The following is a 19954-nucleotide window of genomic DNA, read 5'->3' as shown; positions in this document are numbered from 1 at the left end:
GGGCGCTAGAGGAGCTTAAGAAGTACATCATCTCCCTACCTGTATTGGCAAAACCCAGCGTTGGTGAGCCACTCTGAATTTATTTGTCATCCATAGAGCATGCAGTTGACTCGAAGTTGGTGTGGAAAAATTACTTTGAGCAACAACCGGTGTATTTTCTAAGTCATATATTAAAATATGGAGAATCCCGCTACACCAGTCTCGAAAAATTAGCGCACGCACTAGTACTCGCTGCTCGGAGGCTTTGTCCATGTTTTTTCTCACATCCGATCGTAGTGATGACCAACAGCGTACTGGGAAGAGTTCTCCTTAACTCAAAAGCGTCCAAATGGATAATCAAATGGACCATAAAGTTGAGCAAGTTTGACATGCAATATCAACCGCAGACGGCGATCAAGGCCCAACCCTTAGCTGATTTTGTCACCGAGGTTCAGAACGCCAAGTCGGACGCCACTTGGAAGATATATGTAGATGGCTCATCCACTCGGAAAGGTAGTAGGATCGACATCCTCTTGATATCGCCATAGGAAGATAGGATGCAATTGTCCGTACGACTGGATTATTGGGCTATAAATAATGTAGCCGAATACGAGGACTTGATAGCTGCCTTGCAAGCAGCTCAACATGTGGGAGCAACAAGAGTCCTCATTCATTCGGATTCTCAGCTGGCAGCTCAGCAGCTATTGAGCACGTTTGAGATAAGTAATGCTAGGCTCAAGCTATATGATAAAGCTTTCGAGAAGTTGAAAGTAAATTTCCAAGAAGTGATTATATAGAAAATCCCCCGGTAGGACAATCAGGTCGCTGACGAGCTGGCTAAGTTAGCTAGTTTGTTATCGTCGATCGTCATTGATAAGCTGATTGAACAAGTCTTATTGGTGGCACACATCAACAGGACGACTAAGATAAACTTCTCGAGCGACTGGAGGACGCCCCTGATAGAATTCCTCTGATCAAGCACTACACCGGTCGATCGGGAGGAATCTCGTTTGTTAAAAAAGAGGGTCGGTGGTTCACTTTGATTAGTGACCAGTTATATAAAAGAGCTTTCTCAAGGACGTTGCTCAAGTGCGTCAGATCGGAGGACATCAAATACATCTTGCAAGAAGTTCATCAAGGCTATTGCAATAGTCATCCAGGCGGTAGGTCATTGGCCCATAAGATCTTGCTGGCTAGGTACTTCTGGCCCACATTGCAAGACGACACCACTCGAATGGTAGCCATTTGCTTGTCATGCTAAAAGTATCATAACATAAAGGTGTCCTGCCCATTCGACTAGTGGGGTATAGACATCACTGAACTGTTTCCCATGGTGACCGGTCAACGAAGGTTTCTACTCGTGGCAGTTGATTATTTCTCGAAATGGGCAGAGGTCGAGCTGCTAGCCAAGATAACTGAGCATATGATTATCAAATTTATATGGCAAGCACATCTTGTGTCGGTTCAGCATCCCTCGTCGGCTCATCTCAGATAACGAAAGATAATTCGCAGGACGGAGGCACAAAGAGTGGTGTGACTCCGGGTTCTGCTCGACCACGCTGGAGGCAGCTAGGCCGATGAACTCCCCAGCATATTGTGGCCTTATCGCACCACATCAAGAGAGACAATCGGCATAACCATGTTCCATTTGATGTACGAGGGTGAAGCAGTGATTCCAGTGGAAGTTGGAGTAGAGTCTGACTGGGTGCAGCTTTATGACGATGGAAATACTGATCAGAGGCTCATGGAGCTCAACTTGATAGATGAAGTGCGAGAAAAGGCTAATGTTTGGCTAATGGGATACCAATAGAGCATGAAGCAGAGCTACAATCGGAGGGTGATCCCAAGATCATTCCAAGTTGGCGACTTGGTATGGAAGAGAGTGAAGTCGGTAGACGACGTCCTTAGGGTTTGCCCGCGGTGACACGGTCGTGTAAGGGTGGCACGGTCGTGCCCTTCTCCGGTTCTGTGCGTGGCTGCACGACCATGCAGGGTCGCACGGCCGTGTAGCCCTTGGGCTCTGTCTCCTGGGGCACGATCGTGCAGGGGTGCACGGTCGTGCAAATCTCCTTCTCTGCCTGGGGTGGCACGGCCGTGTGCTGACTGATCACTGTTTTGATCGCACGGCCGTGCAGGGTTGCACAACCGTGTGCTCTTCCTCTCCTATTTGGCCACACGACCATGCAGGGTTGCACGGTCGTGTTGTCTAGTTGGTTTCGATGCATCAATACTCTCCGTTCAAGCTCCGAAAATCTTTTCTGTGAACATAAACCAAATAAAGAGCAGATATTCGAATAAGACAATAGATATGATGAATACAAGATAAAAGATGCGATCATGTGAAGAATATATGTGCATAAGTCAAGTGAATGTGTTATAAAACATGCTTAAAAGATCATAATATTTGCGCACATCACACCCCCAAACTTGAACCTTTGCTTGTCCTCAAGCAAAATGCTACAAACTATGTTCATGAAGTCCTGTAGTGTTTCATAATCCTTAGTGCATTCACCTAACTCTATCATCTAGTTTCACTGATAAGCATGACTATGGAGTAACCTAAGTATGACCTAAACATAAGTCCTTTGTGCTCGGTGCAGTAAGTAGCTCAAGCTCTTCAAGTTTCCATTCTCTGTCCTGGTTAAGTCGTCATACAATTGAGTTCCTAATGTTTCCGGTGATAGACACTTACCTGCCACACACTTGGTTCATTTTCCTTAAATTACACAAGGTCTCAAAGGGTACTTCTCGGAATCAAGAGAAACGTAACATTCATTTCCCCAGTAACCTAACTCGGTCTTAAAGGGGTGAATTGTTAGTTTCCACTCACGACAACTATTTTTTTATCCCTTATTTTTTTTTATATATATAGTGCTTTAAAGGTGTAGCACTTATTACGCATGCGATGCATATGTTGGGATTTAGATTTTTCCGAATGAGCTTCCATGATCTGAGGTTATCCAGTAACCAAAATATAAATAAGGAATCACCATGGGAGCACAAGTACTAAACAATTTGGATGAATCATAACTATTTCAAAAGTACGTCTACCATTCAAGCTTAAGTACTTAAGTGTAGTGAAAATAAGTCCTTAAGGTTAGGCCAAAAAACTTATACCGAACTCCGTACAATACTTAGCTTATTTCATGCTACTAAAGATAGAAAAAGGATATACACTAAACATACTAACACAATCTAGACCATTCATAAACTAAGAAAATGCTAGACATTTTGCTATTGGACAAGTGGCCGAAAAAGTAGATGGTTGATTTCTCAAATAATGTGCAAACAGAAACAAATAAAATGCAAATAGGTAAAACTAAACTAAACAGAAAAATGAAAGCAAATAACATATGCAAAAACAAAAGAAAGACTCTCAACTAGACTCAGGTTGTGCAACAACACCCTCCCCCAGACTTAGACTTTTCATCGCCCCGATGAAATCAATATGGTGGTGGGGGTGGGGGATAAGGAGGTCCTTGATGTGGCCCCTGGGGAAATCTAGGAAAACCAGGGAGATGGCCTATGTGCTGATGATATTGATACAAAGCATCTACTTGTTGTCGAGTGATATCCATATCATCCATAAAGTTCCTCATTCTCTCCTGGTCCACCTCATAATCTTGTACGAACCCCGTCACCTAACTATGGAAGTCTCTAGTGAACTGAAAATGATCTCTCACCTCCCTAAATTGGTCGTCAGAAAACTTGAAGCGACCCTCCAACAACTGTTGTTGGGCATTGTGCTTCTCATGAAGAGATTCTAAGGAGGTACGGAAGTTAGAAAAATTAAAACTAGAGGGTCCCCTGCCATAGGAAAAAGAGTGCCTAGGAGGTTCCAAATGTCTGGAAGGCTGCGGGAAACCCGATGGCGGGGGTTTCTGGTGGTACTCGGGTTCTTCTACTATGGGAGGTACATTCTCGGGGGATGGATCAGTGATCACCCAATTTGCAGGATTGTGAACTGAAGTGCGCTCGGGATAAGGAAGGGGTAGAGGGAAACCAAAGGCCCTAGGAAAGGCAAACTCATGCTCATCCCGACAAATCATCTTCATTGCAAGACAAGAATCGATGTCGATCTTGTCATTGCCATGAATAACCTCTAGTCCATCAAGCTCACAACCTAAATTATGTGCTATTGGAGTAATCAATCCACCAAACACAATTGTCCCCGAAGACGCCCTAGCTGCCCTTACTAAGGTTTGCAGGAAATGGAACCCGGAATCAAAATCAACTTTCTTCAATATTGCCCAAAGACAATAGAGTTCAATCTTTTTAATCACCCCATCACTATCTCCTCGACCAAAAATTATTTTGCTCATCACTCGGTGCATGTATCTAAAGGTCGGGTTTTGCATGTGGGATGTCTTGGCTCTAGAGGGTTCATAAGGGTCATTCGATCCGGTTATCGACCTCCAAAATTCATTCCATCTAATCCCACTATCAAATCCTCGGGCACCTCCATTAGGTAAACCAAAATAATCATTAAAATCATTAAAAGTCCACCGAACTTCTTTGTTCATCATCCTAAAAGTTATGATCCCTATGTAGTCCTCTTCAGATGAATATTTAACATCAAGCGAACTCAAAAATTCAAGGACTAGACGAGGGTAAGTCAGTACATGACAGTACATTATATCATTCCAATCCAAAGAGCTAATCATCCAATCAATATCATCCCTAATTCCTATCATATTCATAGTGGCGGGATCCATATATTTCGTGCATATAATTTTCCTAACGACAAGGTTATCATATCTAGCTTTTTGATCTTGATTTCTAAAAACAATATTAAATGTATTTTCGTTACCTTCATCGCGTGCTACCCTCTTCCCTTTGCCTCTTGATGATGAAGCTTTCCCTTTGCCTTTGTCACCTCCCGGTGCATCTCCTTCTCCAAATCCACCACTTCCTCGACGAAGTCTCTTCAAGATCTGCGACATGGTGAGAGGATAGGAGCAGGGGAGAGGAGGAGTAGGGGATTAACTTCTTTTTCCAAAGTTTTGGCTTGGGAATCTGTTAGATCTGGATGTAGATCTAAGGAAAAGTGGACTCTAGAGGGAGAAATTAGGGTTAGATGAGGTGTATTGGGGAGGGGAAGGTTTTTGGGAGAGAGGAAGGTAGAGGCTAGGGTTTCTTGGAGGAGGTAGGCGGCGCCGCACAGGGTGGGGCACGACCGTGTCTTATAGACACGGCCGGGTTAAACCGGGTTGCACGGGCGTGCTGAATGGCACGACCTCTTCTTTCCTCCCCTCGGGCGGGCTCGTACGGCCGTGCCGAATGGCACGGCCCAGGGCTTCCTCCTCTCTGGATTCTCCTGCACGGTCGTGCCAAGTGGCACGGTCGCTTTCCTTCTCTTCTCTGCACTAGCCGCATGGTCGTGCAATGGTACACGACCAGTGGCTTCTGCCTCTCTACAAGCTCCGAACGGCTGTGCAGGGTCGCACGACCACCTCCTTTAAGCGCAGGATGACTCATCCTCTGTTGTTTTGGCTTCCTTTGATGCCTCCACGCCCATGAAACGCCTATGGCCAGCTCGTGGAGATAACGCACATCCTGAAAATAAACACAAATTAAGTAATGCTACTCAACCGAATCTACTTAAAGAAATAAAAGGAAATAAAATGGATGACGAGACAATAAATCTAAGTGAAAAGAAAACCCTTGGGTTGCCTCCCAAGAAGCGCTTGTTTTAGGTCTTTAGCTCGACCCCGTTTCAGTCAGTGGGTTGAACCCGTTGGAGGACGGCTCTCCTTCTAGGGTTGATGCTCCAGCCTACGCCTTCAGTTTCGCTCGTGCAGGACAGATGTATTTCTTACTGCTTGCTGGAGGGGAACTCTCATAGAAACTGTGCTTCCCTTCTTCGCATATGCTGATTTTGTGAGAATTTCCCTGGGAAGAGGGGTTGCATATAGAAGAATTTGTTGGATCGAAAGCTCTAGAGGGGGGTGAATAGTGCTCGTGGCTTTCACTCTTTTCGAATTCGTAAATCGTACGAGTTTAAGCAGCGGAATAAAGAAAAGGGAACAAAAACAATACACAAGGATACGAGGAGTTACTTGGTTCGGAGCTTGTGGCGACTCCTAATGCAAGGCCCGCGATCATTGATCGCTTTCGGTGGGCAACAACTATAAGCTCGAAAAATATTACAACTGAAGTACAATAAGGATTACTACAAAATAAACTGAAATATAATACCGACAATAACAGATTGAAGAATCGCAGCTCCGGGTCGTCGGTAACTTGTCGTTGCACTTCTGGGTCGTCTTGTTAGCAGCACACAGGAGAAAGGTCGCTTTAGAATTGTTGTTCAATCTCCTGCTCGAATCCTCCTTTTAAAGCTTGTTGGAGGCGCCTCCAAGACCATCCAAGGCGCCTCCAGGCCTCTGAGGCACCCGTGTAGATCACTGCTGAACTCGTCGCACCGTATCAGCTTGAAGGCGCCTTCAAGCCACTCCAAGGCACCTCCAGCTCCATCCAAGGCGCCTCCAAGCCTTGGTCCAAGGCGCCTCCAGCTCCATCCAAGTTGCCTCCAACACTGCTTCGCGGCTAGCTCACATTCTGCACCCGAGGCGCCTCTAAGCTCCATGGAGGTGCCTCGAACACTATTCATCCGAGGCTTAAGGTTCTCTTTTGTACCTGCAAAGTATGTTAGTCCCAAAAATACCCTGCAAAACAAAGTTAACACAAAACAATAATATGAATAGAATATTTGACAGTCTCTGGACTGTCCGGTTCTGACTTCGGATTTCCTACCGGAAATCCTAGGTCGAATCGACGCCTACTGTTCTCTCTTCCGAGGAACGCGTCCTCACCTACTCCCCTCAGGAGAGATTACCTGATGCCAGTCTGGTCCTCCAGACCGACTGGAATTTTTGCCTTGGGTTACCACCCCCTAGGGGTAACCCCCTAGGACCTAAGGTTACCACCCCCTAAGACCTAGGGTTACCACCCCCTAGGGTTTTTCTCCACCTAGGGTTACCACCACCTAGGACCTAAGGTTACCCCCTCCCCCCTTAGGATTTTCCTCCACCTAGGGTTACCGCCCCCTAGGACCTAAGGTTGCCGCCCCTTAGGGTTTTTCTCCACCTAGGGTTACCACCCCCTAGGACCTAAGTGTTGAAGTGTATACTGAAAGCCTAAGCTTTTGTAAACATTTGTTTTGAATAAAGAATCACATTTGGTCAAATTATCTACATTTGTTTGTAGTTGTTCAATTAATTTATATTGTAGATAACATAGCATGTGGTGTCACATGCAGAAGATGATGTTATCAGTAACTTATAAATTATAAACAGTAGCTCACAACCAAAATGGAAATGAACAAATCATTAGAAGGTCGTAGTGTAATTAGGTATCAGTTTATCTTGACTGTATAATTACACTAGTACACTTAGAGTGTATTGAGTAGGACCATTTGAGGTCGTTTCTTTTATACTGACTTTATAAAGGAACAAAGACCTCAGTTATTATGGAAGTGTGTGCTCTTAATCCTAATATAATAACAAGCACATATGTTTGATATTTATTTCTTTAATTTATCAATGGGTGAGATTTAGTTCGATGAATCAATAAGCCCGATAAATTGGGAAATGGTATCACTTATAGTGTGTGTTGTTGATTATAGAAGGAAGTTGTGTCCTAGAGATACTAGGTTGATAATGTCCTCAAGAGGAGCTCATAAGGATTGTCATGTTAAACACTGCAGGTGGACTTAGTCCGACATGATGATAAGGTTGAGTGGTACTACTCTTGGACTAAGATATTAATTGAATGAGTTGTCAGTAACTCACTTAATTAGTGGACATTCGATATCTTAAACACAGGGAGACTAACACACTCATAATAAGAAGGAGCCCAAAAATGTAATTTGGGATTGGTGCGGTAGTTCAATAATAGTTCTCTAGTGGAATGAATTATTATTGATAAAATTAAGTTGTGTGTTCGGGGCGAACACGGGATGCTTAATTTTATCGGGAGATCAAAACCAATTCCTCCTCTCGGTCTCTATTGTAGCCTCTTATTTATAGAGTACTATACCCACCTATACCCACCTAAAAGGGGCCGGCCAAGCTAGCTTGGGAACCAAGCTAGGGCCGGCCTAAGCATAAATTGGTGTGGCCGGCCCTAGCTTGAACCCAAGCTAGAGGGGCCGACCATATTAAATTAAGAAGGATATTAATTTTAATTTTTATTATGTGGAAGATATAATTTAAAGAGAATTAAAATTAAAATATCTCTCTTGTAAAAGATCTACAAAAGATTAAAGAAAGAGATTAGATCTCTTTCCTTATTTGTAGATTGGTGAGATATTTTATTCTCTTTAAAAATTATTCACATATTGTTAAATTAAAATTATAGAAATTTCCTTTTATCAACTATGAAGAGATTTTTGAAGAGAAATTTTATTTTTAAAATTTCTGGAAACAAATTAGGAAGTTTTAATTTGTTGATTAAAACTTGTCTAATTTATTTCTTTTGATGTGGCCGGCCAATATTGTTTTAATTGGAAATTTTATTTTATTTTTTCTCAATTAAATCATGTCAAGGAAATTAAGGAAATTTTATTGTAATTAAATTTCCTAATTTGCATAGGCCAAGGAATATAAAAGAAAGGGTGAGGGTGCCTTCATGAGAACAACCTCTATTATTTCTCTCCCTCTTTTGTTCCTTGGTGTGGCCGGCCATCATCATCATCATCATCATCCTCTCCCTCTCTTCCTCTTGTGGTGGCCGAACCTCTCTCTCCCCTTGGAGCTCTTGTGGTGGCCGGATACTACTTCGAGAAGAAGAAGAAGAAGGAGAGAAAGCTAGCATCTCTTGGAGCTTGGTTGGTGTTTTGATTTTCTTCCTTGGTGAAGCTTCCTTATTGTGGCCGAACCTAGCTTGGAGGAGAAGAAGGTGGTTGGTGGTTTCTCATCTCAGAAGATCGTTGCCCACACAACGTCCGAGGTTAGAAGAGGAATACGGTAGAAGATCAAGAGGTCTTTCTAGAAGGTATAACTAGTAATTTTTCATTTCCGCACCATACTAGTTATTTATGGAAATAATACCAAATACAACAGACTTACGTTCTAGTATTTCGAATATATTTTTCGAAGTTGTGTTTTTTTTTATTTTATTTTTCCTTGTGATTTGATTGTTCTTTTCGATTAACCTAAAGTTATTTTAGGAAATTAAATATTAGATTTCTATAAAAGGTTTTGTCTAGTCGGTGGTGGTTGCTCTCATATCCAAGAAGGCCATGTGCCTCGCCACGTCAGTACTGGGAACCGATTATGGAAATTAATATTTAATGGAATTAATAACTTAAGGTGACTTGGGTCGAACGAGTTAAGTTTCGCAGGAGATCCAAGTCAAAACCTAAAAGAACAAATAGATTAAGTTTTGGATCAAACGTGTTAAGTTCCGCAGGCGATCCAAAATTTAATTTAAAAGAACACATGGTAGCTAGGAAAAGGTTCAGACCTTTGTACAAAATTTTTATACAGTGGAACCTCTAGGTTTTCCGAGTTGCAACCAACAATTGGTATCAGAGCTAGGGTTTTGCCTCTGTGTATTTGGTATTAGGTTAATTATGCACATGTCATACATAATTTAGGCAGGTTAATAGTAGGATGTGCTAACTTTGTGGATGCAGGATCCAACTATTATGGCTTTTAATTATTATGTGTGTGATTGGACCCTTGGACATGTCAAGGGCATTTATATGTGTGTGCATGACTGTATTAAAATACAGCAGGAGCTGTATTTAGTTTTATTAGGATTTTATTTTTGATCTAGATACATGTACATTCCTTTTAGGGAATATAGGATCAAAAATATAAAATTCTATTTATGTCGCGGATCGAATCTTGCAAAGCGTGAACCTTCTAAGGACCAAAGGCGCAGCGGAACTAGGAGCAAGATGGAGGCGACAGCCAGACCCGGTGGCTTGGCCAAATATGGCAGCAGCTTGGGATGACAACACACGGAGGACAACTAGAGATAAAAGCCATAATAGTTGAAAATTAGATTTTCTATTTATTGCTTTTATATTGTGCTGTGTGTGCATGTTAGTTTACAAGTTTAGTAGGCTAGCATAGTTAAAATTCCTCATTTATAAATAACTAAGTGGGAGAGGGATTTTTAAGTAAATCCCATGGTCTCCATTACTGGTTTGTAAGTGATGCAAACAAGCTTGCGCGTTGGCTCTGAGTGCCTTCCTCCATAACGGATGAGCTTGTTTGCGGATCACTAGAACAGACTTCCATTTTTGGATGACTATAGGAAGTTAATTAAGAGCGTGTGATCTTCCCCAACGGAAGGGGCATAATCTTATTAATGGACTTAGTGTCAAGTAATGGTATACACTTAGACACATCTAATAGTATCCTCCCATCGGAGTCACTGTTATTATTTGTGTGACCAAATGATACCAACTATTAATTTTATTTGTCAAAAAGTTAGGTTGACAAGATAATAAAATTAATGGGTTAAAACCCTCCTTTTACAAATGTTGAATTTGTATACGTCCACACTAACGTGACATACAAAATTCACGGTGTTTTGAGGTGTTGGTTAATTTAAAATAATATTGTTTGAGGAATCAATATTATTCTAAATTTAGAGTTCTGACCAAAAGTTATTTGTGATTCTTAGGATGACTTTCAACCCACTGTCCATCATACTTCAACAGAATAGACTTACTGGACCTAATTACATAGATTGGAAAAGGAACCTGGACATTGTTCTTACTGCTGAAAGCTATAAATTTGTACTGACTGAGCCGTGCCCTGAAGCACCTACTGGTGAATCTACCCAAGAGGAGATTGAATATCGTAGGAAATGGGTAAAAGCAGATGAGATGGCGCGGTGTTACATTTTGGCTTCAATGTCAAATGTATTGCAACATCAGCATCAAGATTTACTAACAGCCTATGATATTATGAACAATCTCAAGGAACTCTTTGGTCACCATGATCAGACCTCTAGGCAAGAAGCCATGAGAAACATAATGACAGCCACCATTCAAGAGGGTACTCCCGTGAGGGATCATATCCTAAAGATGATGGCTTATCTAAATGAAATACAAATACTTGGAGGAGAAATTGATGGGGAAACCCAGATCGATATGATCCTCCAAACGCTACCTAGAAGTTTTGAGCAGTTCCGCCTGAACTATAATATGAATAAGAGGATTTATTCATTAGCAGAACTACTGACAGAACTTCAAGCAGCAGAAGGATTATTTCGTCACAATTCTCAAATTCACTATGCTGAAAATGGTTCTACTTCTAAACCGAGAGGAAAGAAGAAGAAGAAACAAGCTGGCTCAGCAAAGAAAGTGAATAAAACTCAGAGTACAGGATTTAAAGCTGGATTGAAGAAGCCGAAGGGCAAGTGCTTCATCTGCAAGCAGTCAGGGCATTGGAAGGCGGACTGTCCTCGTAGGAATCAGAACAACAAAGGGGTTCCAGGAAACCCGACGACTAACTGAAGGAGAGATTACCGTCTACATGGGCAATGCTACTAAGGTGGCGGCTGTTGCAGTGGGAGACGTCTACTTATCTTTTAGTAGAAATAGAAATTTAGTTTTAAGAAATTGTCTTTATGTACCCAGTTTTAGAAAGAATTTAATTTCAGTTTCTAAACTGTTTTTAGATGGATATTCAGTTTCTTTCAGTAACGATGTAGTTATTAAAAGAAATAAAGTGATTATCTGTTCTGGTGCATTAGTTGGCAATTTGTATACTTTAAATCCAATTTCTTCCACAAGGCAAAACATGGAAATTTATAGCTCATCTTCTAACTCTAATAAAAAAAAAGAACCTTCGGAAATGAACCAAGCATATCTTTGGCATCTAAGGCTTGGTCATATTAACTTAAGTAGGATTCAGAGGCTTATAGCTGATGGACTTTTGAGTTCGTTAGAGTTGGAAAATTTTCCAACTTGTGAATCTTGCTTGGAAGGTAAAATGACCAAAAGGTCGTTCAAGGCCAAGGGTTATAGAGCCAAAGAAGTGTTAGAATTGGTTCATTCTGATTTGTGTGGTCCTATGTCTGTCCAGGCAAGAGGAGGTTTTGAATATTTTGTCTCTTTTATAGATGATTATTCAAGATACGGATATATTTACCTAATGCGCTGCAAGTCCGAGTGCTTTGATAAGTTCAAAGAGTACAAGGCTGATGTGGAAAAACGACTAGGTAAAAGTATCAAGACACTACGATCTGATCGTGGTGGCGAATACCTCTTAGGAGAGTTTAGGAATTACTTATCAGAGGCTGGGATTCAATCCCAACTGTCCGCACCTGGTACACCCCAACAGAATGGTGTGGCAGAACGAAGGAATATGACTCTTATGGAGATGGAGATGGTTAGATCGATGATGAGTTATTCAGAATTACCAAATTCATTTTGGGGATATGCTCTGGAAACAGCAGTGTACATTCTGAACTTAGTACCTTCTAAATCAGTTTCTTCTACTCCCACAGAATTATGGAATGGGCGAAAGTCCAGTCTAAGACATATTCGGATTTGGGGTAGTCCAGCACATGTGCTGAAACCAGATGTTGATAAGTTAGAATCTCGTACAAAAGTTCGCGTGTTTGTAGGGTATCCCAAAGGAACGAAAGGTGATTTATTTTATAGTCCTAAAGACCAGAAGGTCATTGTTAGCACCAATGCTCAGTTTTTAGAAGAAGACTATATAATGGATCACAAGCCCAGTTGCAAAGTTGTTTTATAAGTACTTAGAGAGGACACATCTACTTCAGTACCAACAGTACAAGATGAAGTACCACAAGAGATTGCAACACGTGTCACACATGATACACAACCACAGACAGTGCCTCGTCGTAGTGGGAGGGTTGTAAGGCAGCCTGAAAGATTCATGTTTTTGGGAGAGTCTTCGGACTTAATCCCGGGTAAACATGAACCTGATTCACGAACATATGACGAAGCACTCCAAGATATAGATGCAGCATCTTGGCAAAAGGCAATGAATTCTGAAATAGAGTCTATGTACTCTAATAAGGTCTGGGAGCTTGTAGAACCACCTGATGGTGTAAAAGCCGTTGGATGCAAGTGGATCTACAAAAGGAAAAGAGGGACAGACGGGAAGGTAGAAACCTTCAAAGCTAAGCTTGTTGCGAAAGGGTACACTCAGAAAGAGGGAATCAATTATGAGGAGACCTTTTCACCGGTAGTCATGCTTAAGTCTATCCGGATACTCTTATCCATTGCTGCTCATATGGATTATGAGATTTGGCAAATGGATGTCAAGACAGCTTTCCTTAATGGAAGTCTTGAAGAGAACATCCATATGAAGCAACCAGAAGGATACATTGAAAAAGGCAAAGAGCATCTAGTGTGCAAGCTCAATCGGTCCATTTATGGACTGAAGCAAGCTTCAAGGTCTTGGAACATCCGGTTTAATGAAGTAATCCAGTCATATGGATTTATTCAGTGTCCGGATGAGTCTTGTGTATACAAGAAGTGTAACAGAAACGTGGTGGTATTTCTTGTACTATACGTAGATGATATTTTGTTAATTGGCAACAATGTCAAGGTATTATCAGACGTAAGGGTATGGTTATCTAAACAATTTGATATGAAGGACTTAGGAGATCGTGCACACATTCTTGGGATCAAAGTAATAAGGGATCGTAAGAAAAGAATGTTGTGTCTGTCCCAAGCTTCATATATAGATACAATCCTTGCTCGTTTTAGCATGCAGGATTCCAAGAAAGGTTTCTTACCTTTTAGGCATGGAGTAGCTCTATCTAAAGAGATGTCTCCGAAGACATCAAAGGAGATAGAGGACATGAAAGCAGTTCCTTATGCTTCGGCTGTAGGAAGCTTAATGTATGCAATGCTATGTACGAGACCTGATATCTGTTTTGCCGTGGGCATGGTTAGCAGATATCGAAAGGACATTGGACTGCGGTAAAACATATATTAAAGTACCTGAGAAGGACTAGAGATTATATGCTAGTTTATCAAGCAGATGATTTGCTCCCTGTGGGTTACACGGATTCAGATTTCCAATCAGATAGGGACAACAGTAAGTCTACATCAGGCTATGTGTTTACTTTAGGAGGTGGAGCCATTTCATGGAGGAGTGTTAAGCAGAAATGCGTTTCGGACTCAACCATGGAAGCTGAGTATGTAGCAGCTTCTGAAGCAGCTAAAGAAGCAGTATGGCTCAGGAACTTTCTAATGGACTTAGATGTGATTCCTGGTTTGCCCAAAATCATCACAATTTATTGTGATAATAGCGGTGCAGTTGCAAACTTGAAGGAACCACGAGCTCATAAGGCAAGTAAACATATAGAGCGCAAGTACCACCTGATACGAGATATCGTGAAGCGAGGAGAAGTTGTCATCGCCAAGATTGCATCAGCGGATAACCTGGCAGATCCTTTCACTAAGGCCCTTCCGGCGAAAGCTTTCGATCGGCATGTGGAGGGAATGAGAATCAGATGTATGGTAGAAGATATGGCAGCTTAGTCATTAGTATAAGTGGGAGATTGTTGGAGTGTATACTGAAAGCCTAAGCTTTTGTAAACATTTGTTTTGAATAAAGAATCACATTTGGTCAAATTATCTACATTTGTTTGTAGTTGTTCAATTAATTTATATTGTAGATAACATAGCATGTGGTGTCACATGCAGAAGATGATGTTATCAGTACCTTATAAATTATAAGCAGTAGCTCACGACCAAAATGGAAAGGAACAAATCATTAGAAGGTCGTAGTGTAATTAGGTATCAGTTTATCTTGACTGTATAATTACACTAGTACACTTAGAGTGTATTGAGTAGGACCATTTGAGGTCGTTTCTTTTATACTGACTTTATAAAGGAACAAAGACCTCAGTTATTATGGAAGTGTGTGCTCTTAATCCTAATATAATAACAAGCACATATGTTTGATATTTATTTCTTTAATTTATCAATGGGTGAGATTTAGTTCGATGAATCAATAAGTCCGATAAATTGGGAAATGGTATCACTTATAGTGTGTGTTGTTGATTATAGAAGGAAGTTGTGTCCTAGAGATACTAGGTTGATAATGTCCTCAAGAGGAGCTCATAAGGATTGTCATGTTAAACCCTGCAGGTGGACTTAGTCCGACATGATGATAAGGTTGAGTGGTACTACTCTTGGACTAAGATATTAATTAAATGAGTTGTCAGTAACTCACTTAATTAGTGGACATTCGATATCTTAAACACAGGGAGACTAACACACTCATAATAAGAAGGAGCCCAAAAATGTAATTTGGGATTGGTGCGGTAGTTCAATAATAGTTCTCTAGTGGAATGAATTATTATTGATAAAATTAAGTTGTGTGTTCGGGGCGAACACGGGATGCTTAATTTTATCGGGAGACCAAAACCAATTCCTCCTCTCGGTCCCTATCGTAGCCTCTTATTTATAGAGTACTATACCCACCTATACCCACTTTCTATACCCACCTAAAAGGGGCCGGCCAAGCTAGCTTGGGAACCAAGCTAGGGCCGGCCTAAGCATAAATTGGTATGGCCGTCCCTAGCTTGAACCCAAGCTAGAGGGGCCGACCATATTAAATTAAAAAGGATTTTAATTTTAATTTTTATTATGTGGAAGATATAATTTAAAGAGAATTAAAATTAAAATATCTCTCTTGTAAAAGATCTACAAAAGATTAAAGAAAGAGATTAGATCTCTTTCCTTATTTGTAGATTGGTGAGATATTTTATTTTCTCTTTAAAAATTATTCACATATTGTTAAATTAAAATTATAGAAATTTTATTTTATCAACTATGAAGAGATTTTTGAAGAGAAATTTTATTTTTAAAATTTCTGGAAACAAATTAGGAAGTTTTAATTTGTTGATTAAAACTTGTCTAATTTATTTCTTTTGATGTGGCCGGCCAATATTGTTTTAATTGGAAATTTTATTTTATTTTTTCTCAATTAAATCATGTCAAGGAAATTAAGGAAATTTTATTGTAATTAAATTTCCTAATTTGCCTAGGCCAAGGAATATAAAAGAAGGGGTGAGGGTGCCTTCATGAGAACAACCTCTATTATTTCTCTCCCTCTTTTGTTCCTTGGTGTGGCCGGCCATCATCATCATCATCATCCTCTCCCTCTCTTCCTCTTGTGGTGGCTGAACCTCTCTCTCCCCTTGGAGCTCTTGTGGTGGCCGGATACTACTTCGAGAAGAAGAAGAAGAAGGAGAGAAAGCTAGCATCTCTTGGAGCTTGGTTGGTGTTTTGATTTTCTTCCTTGGTGAAGCTTCCTTATTGTGGCCAAACCTAGCTTGGAGGAGAAGAAGGTGGTAGTTTCTCATCTCGGAAGATCGTTGCCCACACAACGTCCGAGGTTAGAAGAGGAATACGGTAGAAGATCAAGAGGTCTTTCTAGAAGGTATAACTAGTAATTTTTCCTTTCCGCACCATACTAGTTATTTATGGAAATAATACCAAATACAAGAGGCTTACGTTCTAGTATTTCGAATATGTTTTTCGAAGTTGTATTTTTTTTTGTTTTATTTTTCCTTGTGATTTGATTGTTCTTTTCGGTTAACCTAAAGTTATTTTAGGAAATTAAATATTAGATTTCTATAAAAGGTTTTGTCTAGTCGGTGGTGGTTGCTCCCATATCCAAGAAGGTCATGTGCCTCGCCACGTCAGTACTAGGAACCGATTATGGAAATTAATATTTAATGGAATTAATAACTTAAGGTGACTTGGGTCGAACGTGTTAAGTTCCGCAGGAGATTGTTGGTTGCTACTCGGAAAACCTAATGGTTCCACTGTGCAAAAAATTTTGTACAAAAGTCTGAACCTTTTCCTAGCTACCATGTGTTCTTTTAGATTAAACTTGGATCGCCTGCGGAACTTAACACGTTTGATCCAAAGTTTAATCTATTTGTTCTTTTAGGTTTTGACTTGGATCTCCTGCGGAACTTAACACGTTTGATCCAAATCACCTAGGTTATTAATTCCATTAAATATTAGTTTCCAAAATTGGTTCCCAGTACTGACGTGGCGAGGCACATGGCCTTCTTGGATATGGGAGCAACCACCACCGACTAGACAAAACCTTTTAAGGAAAGCTAACATTTAATTTCCTAAAATAACTTTAGGTTAACCGAAAGGAACAATCAAATCACAAGGAAAAGAAAAAAACAAAGAACACAACATCGAAAATAAATTCGAAATACTAGAATCGCATGCCTCTTGTATTTGGTATTTATTTCCAAAAATAACTAGTATGATGCGGAAAGGAAAAATACTAGTTATACCTTTTAGAAAAACCTCTTGATCTTCTACCGTATTCCTCTTCTAATCCCGGACGTTGTGTGGGCAACGATCTTCCGAGACGAGAACCACCAAACCACCTTCTTCTTCTTTCCTTCAAGTTTCGGCCAAGCAAGACTTTCAAAGGAAGAAGATCATTTTCCACCAACCAAGCTCCAAGGGATACAAGCTTTCTCTCCTTCTTCTCCAAACTAAGATCCGGCCACCCTTGATCTCCAAGAGAAAAGAAGGTTTCGGCCACAAAGATGGAGAGAAGAGAAAGGGAAGGGCCGGCCACACCAAGGAAGAAAAGAGGGAGAAAAATAATAGAGTTGTTCACCATGAAAGCACCTCTACCCCCTCTTTTATAATCCTTGGTCTTGGCAAATAAGGAAATTTTAATAAAAACTTCCTTAATTCTTTTGCCTTGAAAAGAAAAATTTATTTTAATTAAAAAACAATTTTATTCTCATTAAAATAATGGCCGACCACTAATCTCCAAAACAAGGAAAGTTTTAATTAACACAAGAATTAAAACTTCCTAATTTGTCTCCGGAAATTTATAAAAATTTCTCCAATAATTTTTCCCTTCATGGTGGATTATAAAAAGAAATTTTTATAAATTAAAATTTCTATTTTAAACATGTGGATGATTTACTAAAAAAAGAAAATTTTTACCAAAATTTAAATCATCCTTTTAAAATATGTCTTCACAAAAAGAAAGATTTTAATTAAAACTCTTTTCCTTTTAATTCCATGTGATCACGTTGACACATCAGCATTGGCAAAGCTTCTCACATTGACTTAATTGGCAAGCAAAAACGTGAATTGCTAAAGCTTCTCACGTTGATTTAATTGGCAAGCAAAAATGTGAATTGCTAAAGCTTCTCACGTTGATTTAATTGAACGTGAATTGCTAAAGCTTCTCACATTGATTTAATTGGCAAGCAAAACGTTCATAAGCTTCCCGTGAATTGCCATTCTGTTAACAATGGGAAGCAACACCAACAACATGAACTAGAAGATAGGCAGAAGATAGGCTTGGATGGATAAAATTTTCTATATATAAGAGGCTACGATAGGGACCGAGAGGAAAATTGGTTTTGGTCTCCCGATGAAATTAAGTTTCCCGTGTTCGCCCCGAACACACAACTTAATTCCATCAATAATAATTCATTCCACTAAAGAACTATTATTGAACTACCGCACCAATCCCAAATTACATTTTTGGGCTCCTTCTTATTATGAGTGTGTTAGTCTCCCTGTGTTTAAGATGTCGAATGTCCACTAATTAAGTGAGTTACTGACAACTCATTTAATTAATATCTTAGTCCAAGAGTAGTACCACCCAACTTCATCGTCATGTCGGACTAAGTCCACCTGCAGGGTTTAACATGACAATCCTTATGAGCTCCTCTTGGGAACATTGTCAACCTAGATTACTAGGACACAGTTTCCTTCTATAATCAATAACACACACTATAAGTGATATCATTTCCCAACTTATCGGACTTATTGATTTATCGAACTAAATCTCACCCATTGATAAATTAAAGAAATAAATATCAAATATATGTGCTTGTTATTATATTAGGTTTAAGAGCACACACTTCCATAATAACTGAGGTTTTTGTTCCTTTATAAAGTCAGTATAAAAGAAACGACCTCAAATGTTCCTACTCAATACACTCTAAGTGTACTAGTGTAATTATATAGTTAAGATAAACTAATACCTAATTACACTACGACCTTCCTATGGTTTGTTCCTTTCCATCTTGGCCGTGAGCTACTGTTTATAATTTATAAGGTACTGATAACATGATCCTCTGTGTGTGACACCACACACCATGTTATCTACAATATAAATTAATTGAACAACTATATTTATCATAAATGTAGACATTTGACCAATGTGATTCTTATTTCTAGATAAATGTTTATACCAAAAGCTAGGCTTTTAGTATACATCCTAACAATCTCCCACTTATACTAAAAGACTAAGCTGCTATATCTGCTGTCATACATCTGATTCCCAACCCTTCAACATGCCCATCAAAAGCTCTTGCCTTAAGGGCCTTAGTGAAAAGATCTATAGGTCATCATCTGATGCAATCTGGGCAGCAACAACTTCTCCTCGTTTATACGATTTCTCGTATTGGGTGGTACTTGCGCTCTATTGTGTTTACTTGCCTTATAGACTCATGGTTTCTTCGAGTTTGCTACTGCACCACTATTATTACAATAAATTGTAATAATCTTTGGACAAACTAGAAATCATATCTAAGTCTATCTTTGAGGTTATTAAGTCATTCAGCTTTTATGACTACCTCAGAGGCTTGCCATATACTCAGCTTCTATGGTGGAGTCCAGAAAAACACTTATGCTTATCACTCTTCCATAGTTATGACTTTACCTCCTAAAGTAAACACAAAACCCCGATGTTGACTTACTATTGTCCCTATCCGATTGGAAGTCAAAATCCGTGCAACCCATAGGGACCAAATCAACTGCCTTGTAAGCTAGCATATAATTTCTAGTGCCTCTAAGGTACTTCAATATATGCTTTACTACAGTCCAATGTCCTTATCAATGGTTACTTTGATATCTGCTAACTATGCCCTTGGCAAAACAGATTTTTGATCTCGTGCATTGCATACATTAGGCTTCCGATAGCCGAAGCATAAAGATCTGTCTTCATAT

Source organism: Zingiber officinale, chromosome 11B (genome assembly GCF_018446385.1).
Source record: "Zingiber officinale cultivar Zhangliang chromosome 11B, Zo_v1.1, whole genome shotgun sequence".
NCBI classification, from domain to species: Eukaryota; Viridiplantae; Streptophyta; class Magnoliopsida; order Zingiberales; family Zingiberaceae; genus Zingiber; species Zingiber officinale.
This window is presented reverse-complemented; position numbering follows the sequence as displayed.